At 39.2% G+C, this 21864-nt stretch overlaps 1 pseudogene; it reads right to left on the bottom strand.

Moving 5' to 3' along the window:
• LOC133876830 (uncharacterized) overlaps positions 1 to 21864 on the bottom strand; it is an 88801-nt pseudogene that overhangs the window by 49845 nt on the left and 17092 nt on the right.

Here is a 21864-nt window from a genome sequence, read left to right as displayed (position 1 = left end):
AACACAAGCTTTTCTCTCAGGTGGAGGATATTTTCCAGAGCGGGACGAGCTTGAGCCTGGCTGAGATCAATGAGTTGGTGATTGCGAACCGAAACATGTTGAGTTGGGCTATAAAATCGGTCATCATGGTGTTGCAAACGGATGGTGATCGAAGGGGTGTCGAGAAGATCGGGTCGCGGTTGGGAAATAACACCACCCCAAACATCCATCTTTTTTAAAAATAAATAAATAAATAAATAAGAAATAAAACTTTAGTTTATTTATTTTTAAAATTTTTTTTTTAAATTGTTTTATTTTTTTAATTAAAAAATGACACATGGCAAGGGTATTATGGGGATATTTCGCCAAAATGGACATTTTTCAACGGTTTTGATAGTTTTGGGGGCCAGAGTCCAAGCCTTAGTAGTCGGGGGGCTATCCAAAAAAATGGCTGGTAATTTGGGGGGCTAAATTGTATTTTTTCCAATAACTTATATAGTATATTACTTATTAAGTAACAATTTAACAATAGTGAGAGAATATTATTTTTTTTGTATACATTGAATATTAATTATTAAGTAACAATAATTGATTGGTATACAACATATAATTATATCTATAAAGTATAAATTTATAATTAAATAATTATAGCTATAAGTATCTATATAATATATAATTTAATGATAAAATTTAATCAAATGGTAATGCCATCTAATTATTAAGTAACTAATAGACTATAGCAGTTGAATTGGCATATGATATAAGTTATATAATAATTTTATGATACTAAATCTTTTAAGTTAGGACCGTTAGGTGATATAGTGATATGGCACAATGTATCTTCATTATATAATGTAAATTATGTAATAATCATATGGTTCTTAAACTTCATATCAACAAATTAACAACACTTATTTTGTATGAATTTTGACTAAGTATGATCTTACACGCATAATGTGAATATGTGTGTGTGTGTGTGTAATTATGTATGTATATAAGCTTATAAGGCTAAAACTATAAATTATAGTCACATAGTGTCACATAATTCCTAAATCATAACTCATAAGTATACGTTCCCAAGTGGTAGCTCAATCAGCTAGGGACCATGCCTCATGAAACGGAGGTCACTAGTTCGAATCCCCCTACCCCCCTTCTTGTGTGGACATGGCAAAAAAAAAAAGTCATAAGTATACAATTCATAGTATTATGAATGGAGATGATGGAAGTAAATTGAATAGTTTCCTCCAAAAGGAAATGGTGGTTTTAGGCGACGACGAGAATTTGAATGGAATGTTTTTTAAACATAATGTTCCAGCTGGAGGTATTATTGGAGCAGAGTCGGATACATGCTTGGCTAATGGGCCTTCACCCCGTTATGTGGGGAGCTGGGACTCAACATCGAGCCAAATGAAATGGCAACCTATAGGGGATGGGGTGCATGAGGTACAGCTGGATTGGGACCCCAATGCCACGTCCTACTTCCCCAAAGTTGTAACTAGCAACACCCCTGTATCAAACACGTGTAAATAAAGTCAACTGCATACTATCTTATCTCTAATAGTGCCGGTGAACAGGTCAAAAGCTTATACAAAACAACCACAGGCTGAGCCCAGTTTCTCAGCTAGTGAGGCTCGCTCACAAAGGTCAACCGGAAACCACTCAAAAGGGGGAAATAAGCGAGGTAAGCAAGGTAGTTTCTCTGGAACCCTATCTGTTAAGGAGAAAGAGAAAGTGCATGTGGAAGGGCAGGCTGGAAAACGAAAGCTGACTCGTGAGGGGGGGTCATCAAACAAGGAGAGGAAGTATGTTGGGCGCACTAATCCTAACAGGGCGATTCCGGTGGAGGCTGTGGAGAAGCCCTGCCGAACTCCATGATTGCCCTAAGTTGGAACTACCGGGGGCTTGGGAACCCCCGGACAGTTCGGTCCCTTTGCCGTCTGGTGAAGGATAAGAAGCCTACTTTGGTCTTCCTCATGGAAACCAAAGTGACACGACAGAAGGTTAATTTTCTACCTTCTAAAACTGGTTTGGATAATATGTTCGTAGTGGACTACCGTGGGAAGAGTGGAGGTTTGATTCTTCTTTGGAAGTCTATTGTTGTGGTTGAGATATAGAATTTTAGCAGTAATCATATAAATGCAGTGATTAAGGATTTCCCTTTTAGAGCTTCCTGGAAGCTAACTAGTTTTTATGGTCAACCTGAGGTCTCTAAGCAGCAATTTTCTTAGGCGTTGCTTTGGTACCTGGCAACACTATCACCAACCCCATGGCTCTACCTAAGAGATTTTAATGAAATTGTTTCCCTGTGCGAAAAATCAAGCAGCACCTCTCGACCCCGAGCCCAAATGGAGTCTTTCCAAAATGCCTTATCCGATTGCAACCTTTGGGACTTGGGTTTTGCAAGACCAAGATACACATGGTGTAATGATCGCATGGGTGGAGGCATCACAAGAGAAAGGCTAGACAGGGCAGTTGCCAACCATGAATGGAGCCCCTTTTTTGATGTGGTTAGTGTTGATGTTTTGCCCAAAAATTGCTCAGATCACAACCCTCTCCTTGTTTTTTTCTCCAAACACCATGATATGGCTTGGCGTAAGCAATGACAATTCAGGTATGAAGCAAGCTGGGAAAAGCATAAGGACTATGGGAAGCTGGTTAAACAAGTGTGGAGGGTTCGTGACTCCGAGGAGACTGCATGGACCAAAGTGAGGAATAATCTAAAAGGGTGCCAAAGGGTGTTCCATAAGTGGGTGAGAAAGGAAGGTGGTAATTTGGAGGAAAAAATAAGAGTGAAGGAGCAGGAACTGCAACTTCTTCAAATGCAGAACTCTGATTGTGAATTGGAGGAGTGTCAAGTTAAAGATGAAATACACTCTCTCCTTGAACAAGAAGAGATCAAATGGAAGCAACGGGCGAAGGAGAATTGGCTGAAATTTGATGATAAAAATACCAAGTTTTTTCATGTTGGTGCTAATCAAAAGCACAAAAGCCATCATATAGAAAATATTGTTGACCATGAAGGAAAACAGTGCTCTAATCAGGAGGAGATTGAAGGGGCATTTGTACATTATTTTCAGACCTTGTTTGTAGCAGGGACTAGCCTGGAGGTTAAAGCCAGTGCCAGATTTGTCCAGAGAAAGGTTACTCAGGCAATGAATAGTAGACTTCTGGCTGATTTCACCTTGGAGGAGATTAGTACAACACTGAATCAAATGGCAGCTTTGAAGGCCCCGGGTCCGGATGGGTTCACCGCCAGTTTCTTTCAGCAGAATTGGGCTACAATTCACCAAGAGGTTCGCAATGCAATTATGTTTTTCTTCAGTACTGGTTATCTGGATCCAATGATTAATGTAACAAATATTGCTTTGATCCCAAAAATTGCATCTCCACGTAGTGTCATTGACTTTAGACCCATTAGTTTATGTAATGTTATTTACCCCTTTGGCCAACCGGCTAAAGGCAGTGCTGCCAGATATTATTTCCCCATCCTAGCGTGCTTTTATTCCTTTGCGTACTATGCAGACCCAGATGTGGAGCAAGGTAGGCTATATGGGGTTGAAGATAGATATGAGTAAAGCCTATGACGGAGTGGAATGGAATTTTTTGGAATCTGTTATGCGGAAGCTTGGATTTGAGGATAGATGGATTCAGTTGGTGATGAGTTGCGTACGAACGGTCTCATACTCCGTGGTGGTAAATGGTCATCCAGTGGGGAATATCTGGCCTACGAGGGGTATCCGGCAGGGAGATCCTATTTCTCCTTATCTGTTTCTGTTATGTGCTGAAGCTTTCAGTGCATTGATCTCTCAGGCTGCGGATACAGGAGTAATCACTGGGGTTCCTATATCCCCTCAAGGACCAAGGCTTAGTCACTTACTGTTTGCGGATGATAGCCTGCTTTTCTGCAAAGCAAACTCGATCGAATGGAGGCACTTAATGAGAATCCTAGAAGTCTATGAAGCTGGGTCGGGACAAAAGGTGAATATCCAGAAGACTTCTATCATATTCAATCGGAACACTAGTGCAGCCAAAAGACAGGAGATTCTTACCTTATCTGGATTTTCTGAGACTCAACGGATAGATACCTACCTTGGATTGCCTTCCATTATTGGCAAATCCAAAATCCAATCTTTTAATAAAATTAAAGATCGGGTTCAGCAGAGGTTAAACAATTGGAAGGTCAAATCTCTATCCCAAGCAAGTAAGGAAATTCTTCTCAAGGCTGTTGTGCAGGTAATTCCCACCTATAGTATGAGTGTGTTTCTACTTCCTGTTACCCTTTGTAAAGATTTACAAAGCATGATGCAGTGGTTTTGGTGGGGGCATATGGCGAAAGAGACAAATGTTCACTGGATGTGTTAGGAAAACATGGGAAAATCAAAGGCGGCAGGGGGACTTGGATTTCGGGAGCTCACCATTTTTAATAAGGCCTTGTTGGCTAAGAAAGGGTGGAGGCTTGTACAGGATCCCAACTCTCTTGTTGCTCAAGTACTCAAGGCTAAATATTTCCCACTTGGTTCTTTTTTTTGCTCTGAGTTGGGTAACAAACCTTCCTATGTGCGGAGGAGTTTGCTGTCGGCCAAGGAACTGTTACAAGAAGGGCTGGTATGGCAAATTGGTGATGGAAGGAGCATTAAAATTTGGCAAGACTGGTGGTTCCCAACGCCTACTTCTTATACAGTACAGTCCCCTCCTACAGTTTCAATACTTATTGACCATGAGGTGCGTGGGTGGAATTCTGGGTTCATCACGGAGATCTTCAACCCGGAAGAGGCCAAGGTTATTGAAAAATAGAAATTGACTTCTAAAATAAACAACAAGTGTGTGCACACAATGTGTTAACAAAATAATACAGAAAATAAATAACACAAGATTTTTGTTAATGAAGTGGAAACTCAAGATGAGAAAAACCACTTCGGGGCAGCCAAACCCAGGATATCCACTATTCAGAAGACAAGACTAGATACAAGATAGTAACACTCACATACCCCTGATGCAGTGGTCGTACCTTGCTCTCTAACTTATAACCCAACATGAACGCCTCCCAACCATGTCTCTTACCTAAAGGGGTCTTCAATGGAATCCTTTATCTTAGGGCCGACCCCTAAGATAGACTTCAGTTTAAGTGCAGCAACAGCATACACGATAATGGCTCTAGAGAGAACCAATCAGCTCAATAACCTCACAAATAACTTTTTAAGCTATAGTGGAATTCAATACCAAATTCATGTAGTTCTTAATGCCCAAGGGCCTCTATTTATAGGTTAAGGACTCAAATGAGTGTCTGGCTTGATAAAGCTGGGCGCCGTCCAAACGGTGGACATGGGCCGTCCGGACGGACAACTGTGCGACCAAAATTCTGAAATTTTTGCTGAAAATCTTTCCTGTTTGAGAGTCGCATCCGGACGGTGAGGTACTGTCGTCCGGACGGTCGCATGTCCGCTGTAAGTAATTTCCTTACCAAAGCTTCGCGCGTCCGGACTATAGGGGATGGTCGTCAGGTCGGTTGATCTACTATACGCAATTTTCATATCTGTTGAACGCGCGTCCGGACCATGGCAGACTGACGTCCGAATGGTTGAGTTTGAATTGCGAACTTGCCTTAAGAAGTAGCGCGTCTAGACGGGAATCCACGTCGTCCAGACAGCTGCAACAATCTTCCCATATTTGCTTTTGGAAAGAAAATCTGAAGCTCGATCACTAAGAGTCGTCTAAAGGGGCTGCTGAAACGTCCGGACGGATGCAAGCTGGAACAGAAGCTTCTCGATACAGATGAGTGTTCGGACGGATGATGCTTTGGTCTGTCAGGCGTCCAGACAGTATGGCACATCGTCCGGACGGTTGGAACTATGGACAGATGAGAGTCCAGAAAGGATGACACGTCGTCCAGACGGCTGGCAGGGAATCGATTTTCCTTGACTTGCAAATAGTGCAAAATCTCTGGAACACTTCTGAATAGCAGAATCCCTGTTAATAAACATCTTTACATACAAGTGATTTTGTCCAATCAGAATGAGGCCATTTACAAACTAACAAACTCCCTATTTGGCCATTCAGGGATAAAAATCACTTGACTGGTTTGAAAATGCATTCCCGGTCCAAAAATAAAAATTACTCCTCATTTTTGTCACAAAGGGACAAAGGGTAAAATAGAGTAATGAAAACCAACCATAACAAAAATTCCTCGCCCTAACGGTCTCAGAAGGACCAGGGTAAACAGTGTAATATTAGTCCAAGAGTTTAACAAACATAGCAGAAAATAAACCAAATGTCTCAAACACAAAAAAAGACAACTAAACAAAAGGAAAGTCAAGCATCCTCTGCCATAGGAGCAGTCCTAGGCGCATCATCCTCATCGTCACTGTTGGTAGGATGATGGAACTTGAGACACTTCCGAAGGTCCAGCTGGTTCTACTCTACTCGCAGGTTGATGGAGTGCACCTCCTGCTGCATAGTAGTGATGGACTGCTGCATGGAGGACATAGAGAGCTACATGGTACGCGTCCCTCCCTGAATGGCAGCCATGGCCTCCATTATCTGAGAATAATTAACTTCCGACTCAGAAGGAGAGATAGTCTGAGAGGAGGAATCCATATCCGGAAGGCCTACAAGCATGGCAGCAGGCACATCATCATCATCAGAATCATCTCTCTGTAGCTGTGCATTGGACTTCATCAAAGTCTGCTTGCTGATAGGATTCTAAATCTTCATCTTCAAATCTCCAGCAATACTGATGCCTGACTAAAGAATAATCTGTGTAAGCAGACAACTGAAAGGTAGACCAGTATTGCTCTCATCGCGGGAATCCAGAATAACGCCCAAAATATACTTGCACAGGCAAAAAGGCAAGCGAAGATGGATGGCATAAACAAACTAGGCCTTCTTCAAAATCAGGTCACTGCGCCTGACAACTGGCCAGAGGTTGTGTTGAACAATCTTGGCCAACATGCGGTGTGCGGGGAATAAAGCACCGATCTTGATGGTGGTAGCGCGCTCCTCACCCTGGGGAACAGCGTGGAAGAACTCTCGGAGATCGTCCATAGAGGGAGGAATGACTACCTCATTATATGGGCTGCAGATAGCTGGAGGACAGGAACTCCAATGAAGTGACTGATGATCTGGGGATCAACAGTGATGATATGTCCGGCAATGGTGGACTGAAGTACCAACCCACGGTCATCGTCCTGCACCACCTCTAGGTTGGCATAGAAGAGTCTGACAAGTCTGGTATAGACAACACAGGCACAACTATGAAGATATCCCCAGTGGTATGTCTGGATGATGTCGTGGATACTATCCAGAAGTGCCAACATAATGTCTGACTAGACCACATTTCTTTCAGCAATGACTATGCGGTCCATAATTTTGGCTCTTGGAGCTGTTCTGTCTCCCTCTATCTTTTGGCGAACTCTGCACTGTGGACTACCTGCTGACATGGTTCTGCAAAAGAGACCAACAAGATTTGCCAGGACAAATAATCCAAAAGTATTCTTGTTAGGTCACAAAAATTTGAGCATTATAACAGCAGTAAAAAGGACTTTTTCACAAATATAGACAGAAAAGATCACATTGTAGTCCTAAAAATATCACCACAAATAATCTCAACACATCAGATATATGCATCTCATGATCAAAAACATTCCTAAAAGACATTAAGATTCTAACAGTTTTTTAAAAAAATTGAAAAGAAAAATACTGGAAACATACCTGGAATGTGAGAATAATGCGCAAAAAGACAAGAAGGAGCAAGATTAAGTCCAAAAGCTCACAAGGAATTACTCACAAGATACCAAAAAGAGAGATTTTGGTGGGGTAGGGTAGAAATGCGGCGACCAGGGCCTTTTATAGTGCCAGTGGGGTCCCCGTCCGGAAGGTATATTAATGCCGTCCGGACGCGCGCTGCATTGGAAACAAGCGGACAGGTCGCGCGCGTTCGGACGAGTATCCTTACCGTCCAGCCATTTGGTGCCACGCTCGTCCAAACGACTAAGCTCCACCTGTCTGGACGGTCTCCGTCCGCACGCCAAGAGAGACCGTCCGAATGCTTCACACTAAAAAACCGAAAACTGAAGAAAAATTTGCAAAATTTAATTTTTCTCAAGTCAGTTTCAAAACACGCATGTATAATCCATTGGTAACACAATTAAAAAGCATCTCAAAACTAAGCAGAGATATAAAAGAGAGTTGAGAATTCAATCAGCACAAATATTTTCCTGGACACAGAAAATTTAAATAGATGACTCAACTCATGCAATACTTGTGTGTGTGAAGGCTTAACCCACAAGGTATGACTATCATAGATATGACAAATAGCAACCAGATTTTCTAGACAAGAGAGAAAATTAGTGAAAGATAAGTCAAAAGTCAAACCTTATAACTTACTAGGACCTAGTCACCCTCATCTGATACACTCCCCCTAATAAGATGCAGCACACAATTGTTTTACTTGTACCATGAAGAACAAAGTAAAATTTTTACATGCACCTAAAAGGCAAGGCATATTGCAAATTCAGCACATGAGCAGTGAATATACAATTAGAGCACAGAATACATAAGATTTACTGCTTGATTCTTACGGTGCTGCAACCTAGAGAGAATGCCAGAGTTTTTAAATTCTAGGTTCAATTAGCATGTGGTCAATTTGGCCATCTTATCAAAGACTTCTTCTCTTTACAAAAATTCTAGAAACAAAAAGTCAGAGAAGGAAAGATGTACCTTTAGGGGAGTCGTGAATAGTGTACATTTTTCATCGCATGAGGAAAGAAGCTATCCTACTTTTGCATATACAGGAAAACACTTGGCAAATTATAGTCATAAAATATCAATTATATCTAAGTAGAGTAGAATAATGCACAAAGAATTGAGATATCAGGTGAAAACACATGCGATATCTGATATGCCAAGAAAAAAAATATCCTGCAAATTCTCTCGCAAATTTTTATTATTATTTTTATTATTAAAAAAAATGCAATATGGAAACGACATCATATGCAATGCAAGATCAAACCTGATGATGCCAATACAGAAAAACAGTCTCTCGACCTGCTTTTTCTGTCTTCCCCAACAAGTACCTGCACAGTTCTCTTAAGAGAAATAGGGGGTAAAAACACAACTGGTTCCTAGATTGCATACAAAATATAGCAAGAAGATAAGCAATCAAACCTGATATCGTAGGATTAGGAACCAAATCCTAGGCATGAACACCCGAACCTGCTAGGTGCGTCCGTTCCCCCTCATGGGGTGACTGTCCTTCTTATCACAAGACTGCCTTCCTGAGGGTGGTTGCTGGCAAGACATCATCCACTCCATCATGTTCTGCATCCAAATAGGTGGCTCTCTGTGATATTGATCTTCTTCCACCTTCTGAGGCCTTCTAAACTACTTGGATTTATTCTTGAAGTTGCCACTGTAATTAGCTGGTACAAATCGCTGCTGAGGCTGCTGATGCTAAGATGCCTGGTATCGTGGTGCTTGAGACCAAGGTGCTTGATATCTTGGTGCTTGATGATAAGGAGCCTGATACCATGGAGTTTGAAACTGTGCCATAGGTCTAGTGCCATAATTAGCCTGTCTGGGCACTTCTTTCTTGGCCTTGGCTTTCTGTGCTTTCAGGAGGGAGCACTGAGGACGAACATGCCCACTTAGACAGTAGTGATGGCATATGTGAGATCTTCTGATGGAATGAGGCTTCAAAGTGCCTGGAATATCATCATTGATCTTGTCCTTCCCTTTATCTTCAGCAGTGGGAGGAGGTTCTGGGACTGCAGGTTTCACAAATACAGTCTTTGAAGTAGAGGGAGCATCAGAAGAGGGAGCTACATACCCGAAACCGGTGTTGTCAGTATGACTCTTCTGGATAGACAACATACGAGTCAACTTCTCATCAGTGACTCTTTCTAACTGGAGCTGCGTCTCTAGTAGCTTTTCCTCGAGCTCTTGTATTCTGAGCGGCAATGAACTCTTCTCAGTCTGCAAATTGTTCAGATCATAAAGATCCTGCTTAGGACCTTCCCTTAGCTTCTCATACTCTATGTAGAATGTCTTGTAAGCCTCCTTGAGCTCTTCCCTATTATCACTATGCTCCGAATAATAAGAGTCTTCTTCCTCAGCGTGTGGGGCTACAAAGGCCAGAAATCTCTCAGACTCTGGAGCTTCTTCTTCTGACTCATCACTGAGAGTCACATTGTATGCCTTCCCCTTGCCCTTCTTAAGATTCTCGCAATCGGCTCGGATATGCCCAAAACCTAAGCATTCAAAACATCTGGGCCCTCTGGGATCCTTCTTTTCTTCTTCCTCAGGTTCAGCTTCTCTGGGAGCTTTCTTCACCTTTTCAGAAAATTTCTTTTTGAATTGGTCGTCTCTCATCAGTCTTCTGAAATTCTTGGCTAACATAGCCACATCTTTTTCTTCCTCCTTAGAGTCATCTTCAGATGAAGCTTCTACCTTCTTCTTAGAAGCCTTTAAAGCAATGGTCTTCAGCTTCTTGACCAGGGGTAGAGACAGCGCATACGTTTGAAGAGATCCCACCAACTCTTCAATCTTCATCTCTTCTAGATCTTTGCTTTTTTCAATGGTGGTCACCTTGATCCTTAAACGTTCAGGTAAAGATCTTAGAATTTTTCGGATGAGTTTTACATCCAAGACAGGCTTCCTGAGACTCACCATGGAGTTTCTCAGGTCACTCATCTTGGAGTAAAATTCTCCAAATGTCTCTTATTCCAACATCTTAATTTCTTCAAATTTTGAAATCAACATTTGAAGTTTGGCAGATTTTACAAGTTCAGTGCCTTCATATGTTTCCAAAATTTGCCATGCTTCTTTGGCTGATTCGCAATTTGAAATTTTTGCGAATTCAGATGGTGAAAGTGCTTGGCATAGAGCATGAAGGGCTTTGTCATTGGAAAGTGGTGCATTTTTCTGAGGGACTAGTTCAAGCGTTGTATCCTCTGGTTTATTCCAACCAGTTTCAACAATACTCCAACAGTCAATAGATTTTCAAAAGAACCGCATGCGAGCTTTCCAACAGCCATAGTTCGAGTCATCAAAGGCAGGAACAGAATTAAGAGTTTGAGACATATCAAAGATTAGAAGTCAAAAATAACACTCAGGAAATAAATTTTCTCAGAGTGTACCAAGCTCTGATACCAATTGAAAAATAGAAATTGACTTCTAAAATAAACAATAAGTGTGTGTGCACAATATGTTAACAAAATAATGCGAAAAATAAATAACACAAGATTTTTGTTAACAAAGTGGAAACTCAAGATGAGAAAAACCACTCCAAGGCAGCCAAACCCAAGATATCTACTATTAAGAAGACAAGACCAGATACAAGATAGTAACACTCACATACCCCTGATGCAATGGTCGTACCTTACTCTCTAACGTGTAACCCAACACGAACTCCTCCTAACCAGGTCTTCTACTTGAAGGGGTCTTCAATGGAATCCTTTACCTTAGAACCGACCCCTAAGATAGACTTCAGTTTAAGCGCAGCAACAGCACACACGATAATAGCTCTAGAAAGAACAAATCAGCTCAATAACCTCACAAATAACTCTTTAAGCTCTAGTGGAATTCAATACCGAATTCTTGTAGTTCTCAATGCCCAGGGGACTCTATTTATAGCCTAAGAACTCAAATGAGCGTCTGACTTGATAAAGTTGGGCACCATCCGGACGATGGACATGGGCCGTCCGGATGGACAACTGTTCGACCAAAATTTTGAGATTTTCGCTGAAAATCTTTCCTGTTTGAGAGCTGCGTCCGGACGATGAGGTACTATTGTCCGGACAGTCGTACGTCCGCTGCAAGTCCTTACTAAGGCTTCGTGCGTTTGGACTATGGGGGATGGCCGTCTGGATGGTTGATCTACTATACGCAATTTCCATATCTGTTGAACACGCGTCTGGACCAGGCAGACTGACGTTCGGACTGTTGAGTTTGAATTGTGAACTTGCCTTACGAAGTAGCGCGTCCGGACGGGAATCCATGTCGTCCGGACGGTTGCAGCAATCTTCCCATATTTGCTTTTGGAAAGAAAATCTGAAGCTCAATCACTGAGAGTCGCCCGGACGGGCTGCTGAAACATCCGGACGGATGCAAGCTAGAACAGAAGCTTCTTGATATAGATGAGTGTCCGGACGGAAATCCACGTCGTCTAGACGGATGATGCTTTGGTCTGTCGGGCATCTGGACGGTATGGCACGTCGTCCGGACGGCTGGAACTGTGGACAGATGAGCATCCGGACGGGATGACACATCGTCCGAACGGCTGGCAGGGAACCGATTTCCTTGACTTGCAAACAGTGCAAAATCTCTGGAATACTTCTGAATAGCGAAATCTCTGTTAAAACACATCTTTACATACAAGTGATTTTGTCCAATTAGAATGAGGCCAATTACAAACTAATAGTTATTACTTCTATTCCCTTGTGCCCTACTCTAGCACCAGATAGGCTTGTTTGGAGAGGAACCACAAATGGCATTTTTTCTGTGAGGAGTGCCTATCACATAGGGATGGAAGTGAAGGCGTGGGATAATGGAAGCACTTCTAAGGAAGACGGGGGTCACAGGGTCTGGTCTACCATTTGGAGGTTGGGGTGCCGAATAATGTCAAGATATTCATGTGGCATGCATGTAATGACCTCCTGCCCTAAAAAAAAAAATCTACTCAGAAGGAAAATTGTGGAGAATGAGTTCTGCCCTTCTTGCTGCAGAGATGCTAAATCAGGTCTTCATGCTCTTTGGAACTACCCAGCAGCTCAAGATGTGTGGGGAGGGGGTTCTTTGATTTTTAAGAAAACTGTTTTTGTGGGAGAGTCTTTCATGCAGTTGGTGGAGTTTTGTCTGGACAGGTTTAATACCGAAGACATGAAGCTAATGGCTGTGCTCTCTCGTAGAATTTGGTTAAGGAGAAATAAGTTTATTTTTGAATCCATATTTACCCGTCCTTAGGTGATTTTCACTGAAGCCGTGGCTCTTCTTGATGAGTATCGCAGGTATAATAGAAGAAAAAATGAGCATATCATTAACAATGGGGTGCGACGATCTGTTAGTGCATTGACAGGGTGGAAGCCGCTACTAGATGGTATTATCAGTTAATTGGCATTGGTATTGTGGCTAGAAACAACACTGGCAATGTCTTGGGTGCACGGGTAGTTTCAAAACATGTTATGGCGGCAACCAAAGTTGCCGAAGCTATGGCAGCCTTAGAAGCTATTTTGTTTTGTAAAGCAGTAGATTTTTTTGAGGTGATTTTGGAGGGGAATGCAAAACAAGTGGTTGATGATGTTAATTCTGTCTCTCAAAATATAAATGTTGCAGGCCATTTTGTTGATGGAATTAAGGAAGATATTCTTGGTCTTAGACATGCATCTGTGGTTCATGTGAGTAGAGAGGCCAATAATGTTGCTCATTGTTTAGCTAAGGAGGCCTCTACCTATGTGATTGATAATGTATGGCTTGAAGAGATTTCTAGTTTCATTTTGCATGTTGTACTTAGGGAGTTTTCCTCTCCCTAGATCCTTCTATGGGATCAGTCTTGTTCTTTCAATGAAGAGATTCTACTTTGTTTAAAATAATAATAATAATAATAAATCGTAATATTATAAACTATGAAAATTAGGTTATAACCTATAAGTTATAAGTTATAATTAATATTGACTAAGTATGATCTAAGTTATAACAATCCATATATATATATGTATCTAGATATATATAAAAGCTTATAAGGCTAAAACTATAAATTATTGTCACATAGTATCACATAATTCCTAAATTATAACTCATAAGTATACAATTCATAATATTATAAGCTATAAAGATTAGGTTATAACCTATAAGTTATAAGTTATAATGAATATAACAATTTATATGATAATAATTCATAAAAGTTAGGTGATGTACTGATATAGTGATGGCGGCATGGCGGAATGTATCTTCATTATATAATCTAAATTATGCAATAATCATATGATTCATATCATGATATCAACGACACTTATTTTGTATGAGTATTGGCTAAGTATGATCTAATTATGTAAATTATATAATATGATCTAGTAATTCATATGGATATGATCTAACAATTCATATGTAATATGATTAAGTATATATATATAAGCTTATAAGGCTATAACTATAAATTATAGCCACATAATTCATAAATCACATAGTAATATGTTAGTGTATTACTAATATATGTTAATATATCTGTTGGTACAGTTTTTGGTATGGTGTGAATCTGCACATTCTTTTGATGTTCTTCACGCTTCTCAATAATTCTGCAAAACAACAAAAACTAAGGGACCCTTCCGGGAGTCCCTCCGATGCCTAAATTAGCCTTTGTGAGAAAATAACACTCTGTGCATAAATTTTTTTTGTCTTTGTTTATACCTGAGGTATGAGCCTATTTATAGGCAAAGAGGTAGAGTCAAACCTGGATTAGAATTCATGCTCCTTGTTGATCTAGAACTACTGTCAGAGTTCTAATTGGACTTTGATCCTTTATTAGACTTCTGATTTGATATCTTATTTGACTTCTGATCTAATTGGACCCTAAGTCCTCTCCCAATTCTACCGAGAATAGGACTAATTATCAAACTATATTTGGATCGGGTTGAGTGGAAATTATCCCCAATAGTTACCCCCCAATTCCTTTATCCGAAGCTTGCTTGAATAATGAGAATTCTATGTCTAAGGAAACCTGAGCTTTGTCTCCTTCTGAAAACCTGCTAACCTACAAAACCTGAGGGTTAAATCTTACCCCCCATTACCTTCTTGTTTTTCCTTTTGACTCTCGGCAATGATTGATCTGAGAGGCTTTGCATTTTGCTCTCAGCAAGGACCGATTCGAGTGGCTTTGCTTCTTGCTCTCGGCTAGGACTGATCCGAGATGCTTTGCCTTTTGCTCTCGGCAAGGACCGATCCGAGAGGCTTTCTTCTTGCTCTCTGCTAGGACTGATCCGAGATGCTTTACCTTTTGCTCTCGGCTAGGACTAATTCGAGAGACTTTCTTCTTGCTCTCGGCTAGGACTGATCCGAGATGCTTCTTTCTTGCTCTCAGCAAAGACTGATCCGAGAGGTTTGCTTCTTGCTCTCGGCTAGGATTGATCTGAGAGGCTTTCTTCTTGCTCTCAGCAAGAACTGATCCGAGAGGCTTTCTTCTTGCTCTCGGCAAGGACTAATCCGAGAGGTTTTTCTTTCTCTCGGCAATGACTGATCTGAGAGGTTTTCTTTTTGCTCTCAGCAAGGACTGATCCGAGAGGCTTTGCTTCTTGCTCTTGGCAATGACTAATCCGAGAGGCTTTCTTCTTGCTTTTGGCAAGGACTGATCTGAGAGGCTTTTTTCTTTCTCTTAGCAAGGACTAATCCGAGAGGTTTTCTTTTTACTCTCACCAAGGACTCATCCGAGAGGCTTTCTTCTTGCTTTCGGCTATGACTGATCCGATAGGCTTTCTTCTTACTCTCGGCTAGGACTGATCCGAGACGCTTTGCTTCTTACTCTCGGCAAGGTCCGATCCGAGAGACTTTCTTCTTGCTCTCGGCTAGGACTGATCCAAGATGCTTTACCTACAAAAGAAGTGACATCAACTAGAGACCGGGAATACTCCGATGCTTAAGTCAGCTCTATTCTTTTATTCTAAAAATACTTATTCCCAAATCTGCTGCATTTTCTATCTTAATTATAACTAGTCCGAGTTAAAAATAAAAGTCTAGTTCCTTGTAAACATAAATGCTAAAAATAAAAGTCTAGCCTGAAATTTCCTAGAGTCCTTTCTACATGATCACGGGCAGATTCTGTTGTTGCCTCAGCTCTCTCTCCCGTGGGCTTCTGCTTCCTCGGTCCTCTCTTTTTTCTATGTCATCCAGACGATCATTCTCCTGATCCCTTTCGTCTAGTTGAGGACGGTCTTGGGGATAATAATCTCGGGGCTGATAGTCTAGATGATTTCGGGGCCTGTAATTTCCTGGCTGGTTTCGCTGCTCTCCCAAAAACCGAACTAGCTTGCCATTCTTTATGAATTCTTCTAGTATCTTTTCTAGTTCCCGAAATGCCAGATCTCTTTTGATCTCCATAAGGACTTCTGATATCTCGGCATTGAGAGGTGTAAAGTTGTAACCTTTGAACTTCTTTACCGGCCTCTGCTCTTCCCTATTAGCTTTTCTGAACTCTTTCATTTTCTTTTCTCAAGCTGTCTCTTGGGGTAGCCTAGAACTAACCATAACCTTCAATGTCTCTTCCTGATTGATGAATTCTTCTACCTTATCCATTAGGCCCTGCAAGGTACTCGGTTGCTTTCGTACCAACTTCTTCATCAAAGGCTCATCGGGTAAAATTCCTTGATAAATGGCAGCAAAGATCATATCCTTGGTCGAATCTTCGACCGTAACCTTCTCTCGGTTGAACCGGGCCATAAACTCCTTAAGACTCTCGTTGCTTTGCTGGTGCAACGATAGCAAATATCCCGAAGGCTTCATCTTTATTCGAAAAGCTAGAAACTCCATTAGGAATATCTTGGACAACTCCTTTAACTGATCAACAGAATTCGGGGGCAGCTTCCTGAACAAGTCTCGGGCATTCCCCGAAAGAGTAAGGGGGAAGGCTCGGCACGCTACTTTATCTGGTGTCCCATGAAGGTCTAGATGTGCTCAAAAATTCTCTAGGTGATCTAGAGGATCCCCGTCTTCAGTACAACTTAGAATTTGAGGTACCTTGAACTTCTCGGGTAGCCGATAGTTTGCTACTCGTCTAGTGAAGGGTGAGTCTGTACCCATTAGGAGCTTGTCCACCACTACAGATCTACTTTTGTCCTTCCTTTCCATCTCCATGTATGTGCACCTTCTCTCGGCTAAAACTCTGCTCAGATTTCCATTAAGGTCGGGCCTTCTGTTCCTTAATTTCCGGGGATTGACTTCCCACAAATTATTTTTTTGGTGATCATCCTCTCGATGATCCTCCTCACCACGACCGTGGCCATTGGTATGGTGGTTGCGCTCTTCTTTTTCATGCCCGTCTCGATTCTCCTCGGGATGGGATTGTCTCGGCATGTTATGAAGCAATTCTGCATTCTGTTGTGTTAAGGAATGCGATATGAGCTTCCAACACTATTATGCGGTTTGGTCTCCACCGGGCGGTTGAGGCTATGGATTATTTTGAATAACTGGGTCCAGTGGGGTTCTAGGCCCTCGGTTGATCTAGCTTCCGAAACGTGTGTTTATCATCATGCTAAATCTTCAATTTCTTTTATGCCAAATGGATAATCGTTTCCCACAGACGGCGCCAAACTGTTGGTACAGTTTCTAGTATGGTGTGAATCTGCACCTTCTTATGATGTTCTTCACGCTTCTCAATAATTCTGCAAAACAACAAAAACTAAGGGACCCTTCCGGGGGTCATTTTCGATGCCTAAATTTGTCTCTGTGAGAAAATAATACTCTGTGCATAAAAAATTGAGTCTGCAAAAATTCAATCTTTGTTTATACATGGTGTAACGCCCCCAAACCGCTAAGGGTTAGGTTCGTCCTTTTAAAAACTGCAAAGATTCGTAAGGTCTGCCAAATATCTTAACTAGTATGCTGATTTAAATAAATTAAAAATAATAATGATTTTAAAACTCAGAGCTTTTAATAAATGCGGAAACGGTTATTTCGAAATAAACAATTATGTTTGATTCAATAATTAAAAATCCAAAGAAAAACTAAATTTGTTGTGCAAGTGCACTTATTAAGGTAATTGAGATGCAATGACCTAATGCAAATCCTAGATCCCATTCCGGCCACCTACGTCTCTCTGTTCATAACCTGAAAACAAAAACAAAATAAGGGGTGAGCGAAAAAAATATGCTCAGTAAGGAAATCCTCAACCATAAAACAGTTGAGTTAAATTCTTTTTTTTTAAAACCTCAAAACAATTGTCAAAAACTCATTTTTTATACACAAGATATAATATATGTTTGAAATCAATTATTACTCATAATATGCCCCTGTACACTATTACGCCCTGTGTAAATAGGGTTGCGCGGTCATTGCTGTGACCTCGGGCAGGTAACGCAGTTTACCTGTGGCCACAGGCCCTGCCCCCGTCAGCTAATTAATTAAAGTGCACTTAGACTGACATAGAGACGGATTACCGCTTTCACTAAGTTCATCAGCGGGTGCGCTTCCATCTCGAGCTACGGTACCGAGCTTAATCTCTGCGAATCTCTGCGAATATATATGGGGCCCAAAATAATAGTCTCCTCCACACACGTGCCCTTTTCTCAAAAATTTCTCCTTTATATATATCTCATAAAGTTTTCTCACAAAACTTTCTCATTCTTTTCTTGTATATCTAGGGGCAACGTGTTGGAGGGTTTCACAAATTTTTTTCTTCTTTCATTGTCACTTCCAAAAAGTTGACTTCACATCTCGGTTAAAATAATAAATTCTCAAAAATTGCAAAGTCCTTTAGAACCGAGGTTTTTCTCAAAATCACAAATTCCAAAATATCATTTTTACTCAATAACTTTCACATCAAAAACCAATTTAAGACAAATCCTTCATGTAAACAAAATAATTTGAAATACCGAATCAAAAATAATCAAATCGCAATTATGCAAATAAAGGAATAATTAAAATAACACAACACAACAATTTGAGAAGGGGTAGAGGATTCCCTTACTTGGACTTTCCATTAGCATCGGGATCGAGCTTTTACCAAAATACTTCATTGCACACACTTCAAGCCTTAAACCACACAAAACTACACAAATCCCACAATTTTCTCTCTTGGCCTTAGGTGTGTGTGTGAGTGAAGCTTGATGGGTATTGTGTCTTCCATCTTCTCTATTTATAAGAGAATGAATGGTTAGGATCAAGTAGACACATTTTGATCCAATGGATGGGAATTAACCTTACCTACAACAATGCACTCAAACTTACCTACCACAATGCACTCAAACTTACCCACCAAAATGCACAATGAATGGTTAGGATCAAGTAGACACATTTTGATCCAATGGATGAGAATTAACCTTACCTACCACAATGCACTCAAATTTACCTACCATAATGCACTCAAACCTTAATATATTATTCTAACATTATTATTATTATTATTATTATTATTATTATTATTATTATTATTATTATTATTATTATTTTTTAACCATTCTCATTGCTAGACCAATCTCAAAAGTGGGTTGGGTTTGTAGATAGCAATTGGAATGGGTTGGGTTAAGTTCAAAGATGGCCCATTAATGAATAATGTGAATTTAACATGTGAAATGTGGGTTGGGTTTGTAGATAGAAATTGGAATGGGTTGGGTTAAGTCCAAAGATAGCCCATTAAAGAATAAATGTGAATTTTCGTCCTATTGAGAGGTATAATTTTTCACGGATATTTTCGGGTATCAAATAAAGTCCAAAAATTATGAAATTTGGAGGATAGCTAGAGGACTTCAAGATGAGCGTTAAGGCTTTTGAATCAACCAAAACGGAGTTCGTTTGACCCTGTTTTTGTGATTCCAAAGTTTAAGGTCTGTTTTGAGTTTTTATCAAATTGCAACTATAAACGTTTCTACAATCAAAAATACACATTTATTTTCATAAATAATCGTAGTTATTCTTTTTCCTTATTAAAAATGTTTTAAAATTAATTTAAACCATTATAATTTATGTCTTAAAATCTGGGGCGCTACACATGGGGTATGGGCCTATTTATAGGCAAAGAGGTAGAGTCAAACCTGGATTAGAATTCCCGCTCCTAGTTGATCTATAACCGTTGTCAAAGTTTTAATTGGACTTTGATCCTTTATTATACTTCTGATCTGATTGGACCCTGAGTCCTATCATAATTCTACCAGGAATAGAACTACTTATCAAAGTATACTTAAATCGGGTTGAGTGTAAATTATCCCCAACAATATCAATTAGTAAATATGTTACTATTAGTCTAACATATAACACATTAATTAGTTATTCACTAAACATGCGTTATTAACCTATTGCTCTACTAGTTAATTAGTTAATATTACTTATAGTAATTAATATGTCAATTAGTTATATATATATATGTTAAACTAATTTATTAAATCAAACATTTATTTATTAATATACCATATTAGTCCAAATATGTTATACATTACAAATGATAACTATATATCGTGCCAATACCTAGTACTTTACCATAACATATAAATATATAATAACTAGTTATGATTCATACTTTACTATAAAAATAAGGCCTCGTTTAGTTCGTGAAATAAGTCATTGGAATAGAACGATTATTCAATTGGAATAGTATTTGGTAGGGACTTATTCCTATAAATAGTTATTTCATGGGAATAACTATTCTCTTACGAAGATGAATAGCTATTCTTCTAAAAAATAAGAGGAATAGCTATTCTTGAGGAAATAGACAACATTCTCCAAAAAAAAAAAATCATATTTTTCTTTAATTTTTTGAAACTAAACTTTTTAAATTTTTTTTTTTTAAAAAAAAAAAAAAAATTGGTTAGATATGTGGGGGGTTGCCACCCACAGCAAACCTCGGGGGTGGTCTTACAACCCCAAGGTTTGCTTTGGGTGGTCGGCCACCCTATTTTTTTTTGAAAGATTTGAGTTTTTTTTTTTCTTTTAAAAGAAAAAAGAAATTATGTGTTTTTTTTAGTAATTTTGGTTCAATTCTAATTGTGGTATGTGTGTTGTTACCAAACTTATTGGAATAATTATTCCATTCTACCATTCGTCATTCTCAGTAATAACTATTTATTTTCTTAACAGAATATTAATTTCGCATATCAAACGAGGCCTAAGTATATAAAATAAGCTAATAACTATTTGTAATTTTTGGAACAAAGATAGAAGCTACTAGCTATCATACAATAACTATTTAACTATCTTACTATAATACCCCTCAATATTATTTTTATTAAACCAAAACAATTAATGTAGTTGGGATCCACTATAGTCTTTTACTAACTTTAATAGTTTATCACCAGCTTTCAAAATTTAAAAAAAAAAAAAAAAAAAAAAAAAAAAAAAAAAAGAAAAAAGAAAAAAGAAAAAAGGTTTATCATCCACTTTACCCTTCGGTCCTCATAAACTCTAACTTATATAAGAGTCAAGATCCTATTATTTTGTTACAAAACTCACATTAAGGATTATGTGTCTCTTGAAATGTGAAAAAAAGAAAAAACTTATTATAAAAGTGTAAATTACCAGAAAGCAAAAAAGCAAGAACTAAGAAGTGGTTCCCAAAATTGAACGAGTAATGCTACACATCATCCTCTTGTCCACCTTTCATCCTCCCAAAATTGATGTGGCTCTTAAAATCACCATTGGATCAAAATTCAATAATGATCTATCATAAATTCAATGGTGATTTTAAGAGCCACATCAAATTTGGGAGGACAAAAAGAGGACAAGGGGATGATGTGTAGCATTACTCAAATTGAACACTCAAAGGGCTCATATCCAAATTAAAGAACAAAGTTTTATTTTAAATTGAATCGAAGAAATTAATTAATTAATTTAATCTATCAAATTAATATATGTTTAAGGAGTACCTAATTTTTTCACGTGCAGTTTTTACTCTAACGATAGCGCCATAGCGGTACATATTTTGTTAAATTTGTGTCCATAAAAATCACATATATTTTAAGAAAAGTAGTGGGAATTTATAGTTTGAAGAAAAAACTTTTCCCAAATTAAATGCCATGTTAACTTCCGTACAAAGAAAAGGTGGCCTTGTTTGTTAAAGAGCAGAATAGAACACAATAATGCGTGTTACTGTTTACGTATTTTTTTTTTTACTTTTTTACATTTTTTAATACCAATCAACATCAAAATATTTCCACTTTTTTTACTTTTTATATTACAATAATAATTTTTTATTATTAT

This window comes from Alnus glutinosa, chromosome 9 (assembly GCF_958979055.1).
Source record: "Alnus glutinosa chromosome 9, dhAlnGlut1.1, whole genome shotgun sequence".
Lineage (NCBI taxonomy): Eukaryota > Viridiplantae > Streptophyta > Magnoliopsida > Fagales > Betulaceae > Alnus > Alnus glutinosa.
The sequence above is the reverse complement of the archived record's forward strand: the minus strand, read 5'-3'. Positions and strand labels throughout refer to the sequence as shown.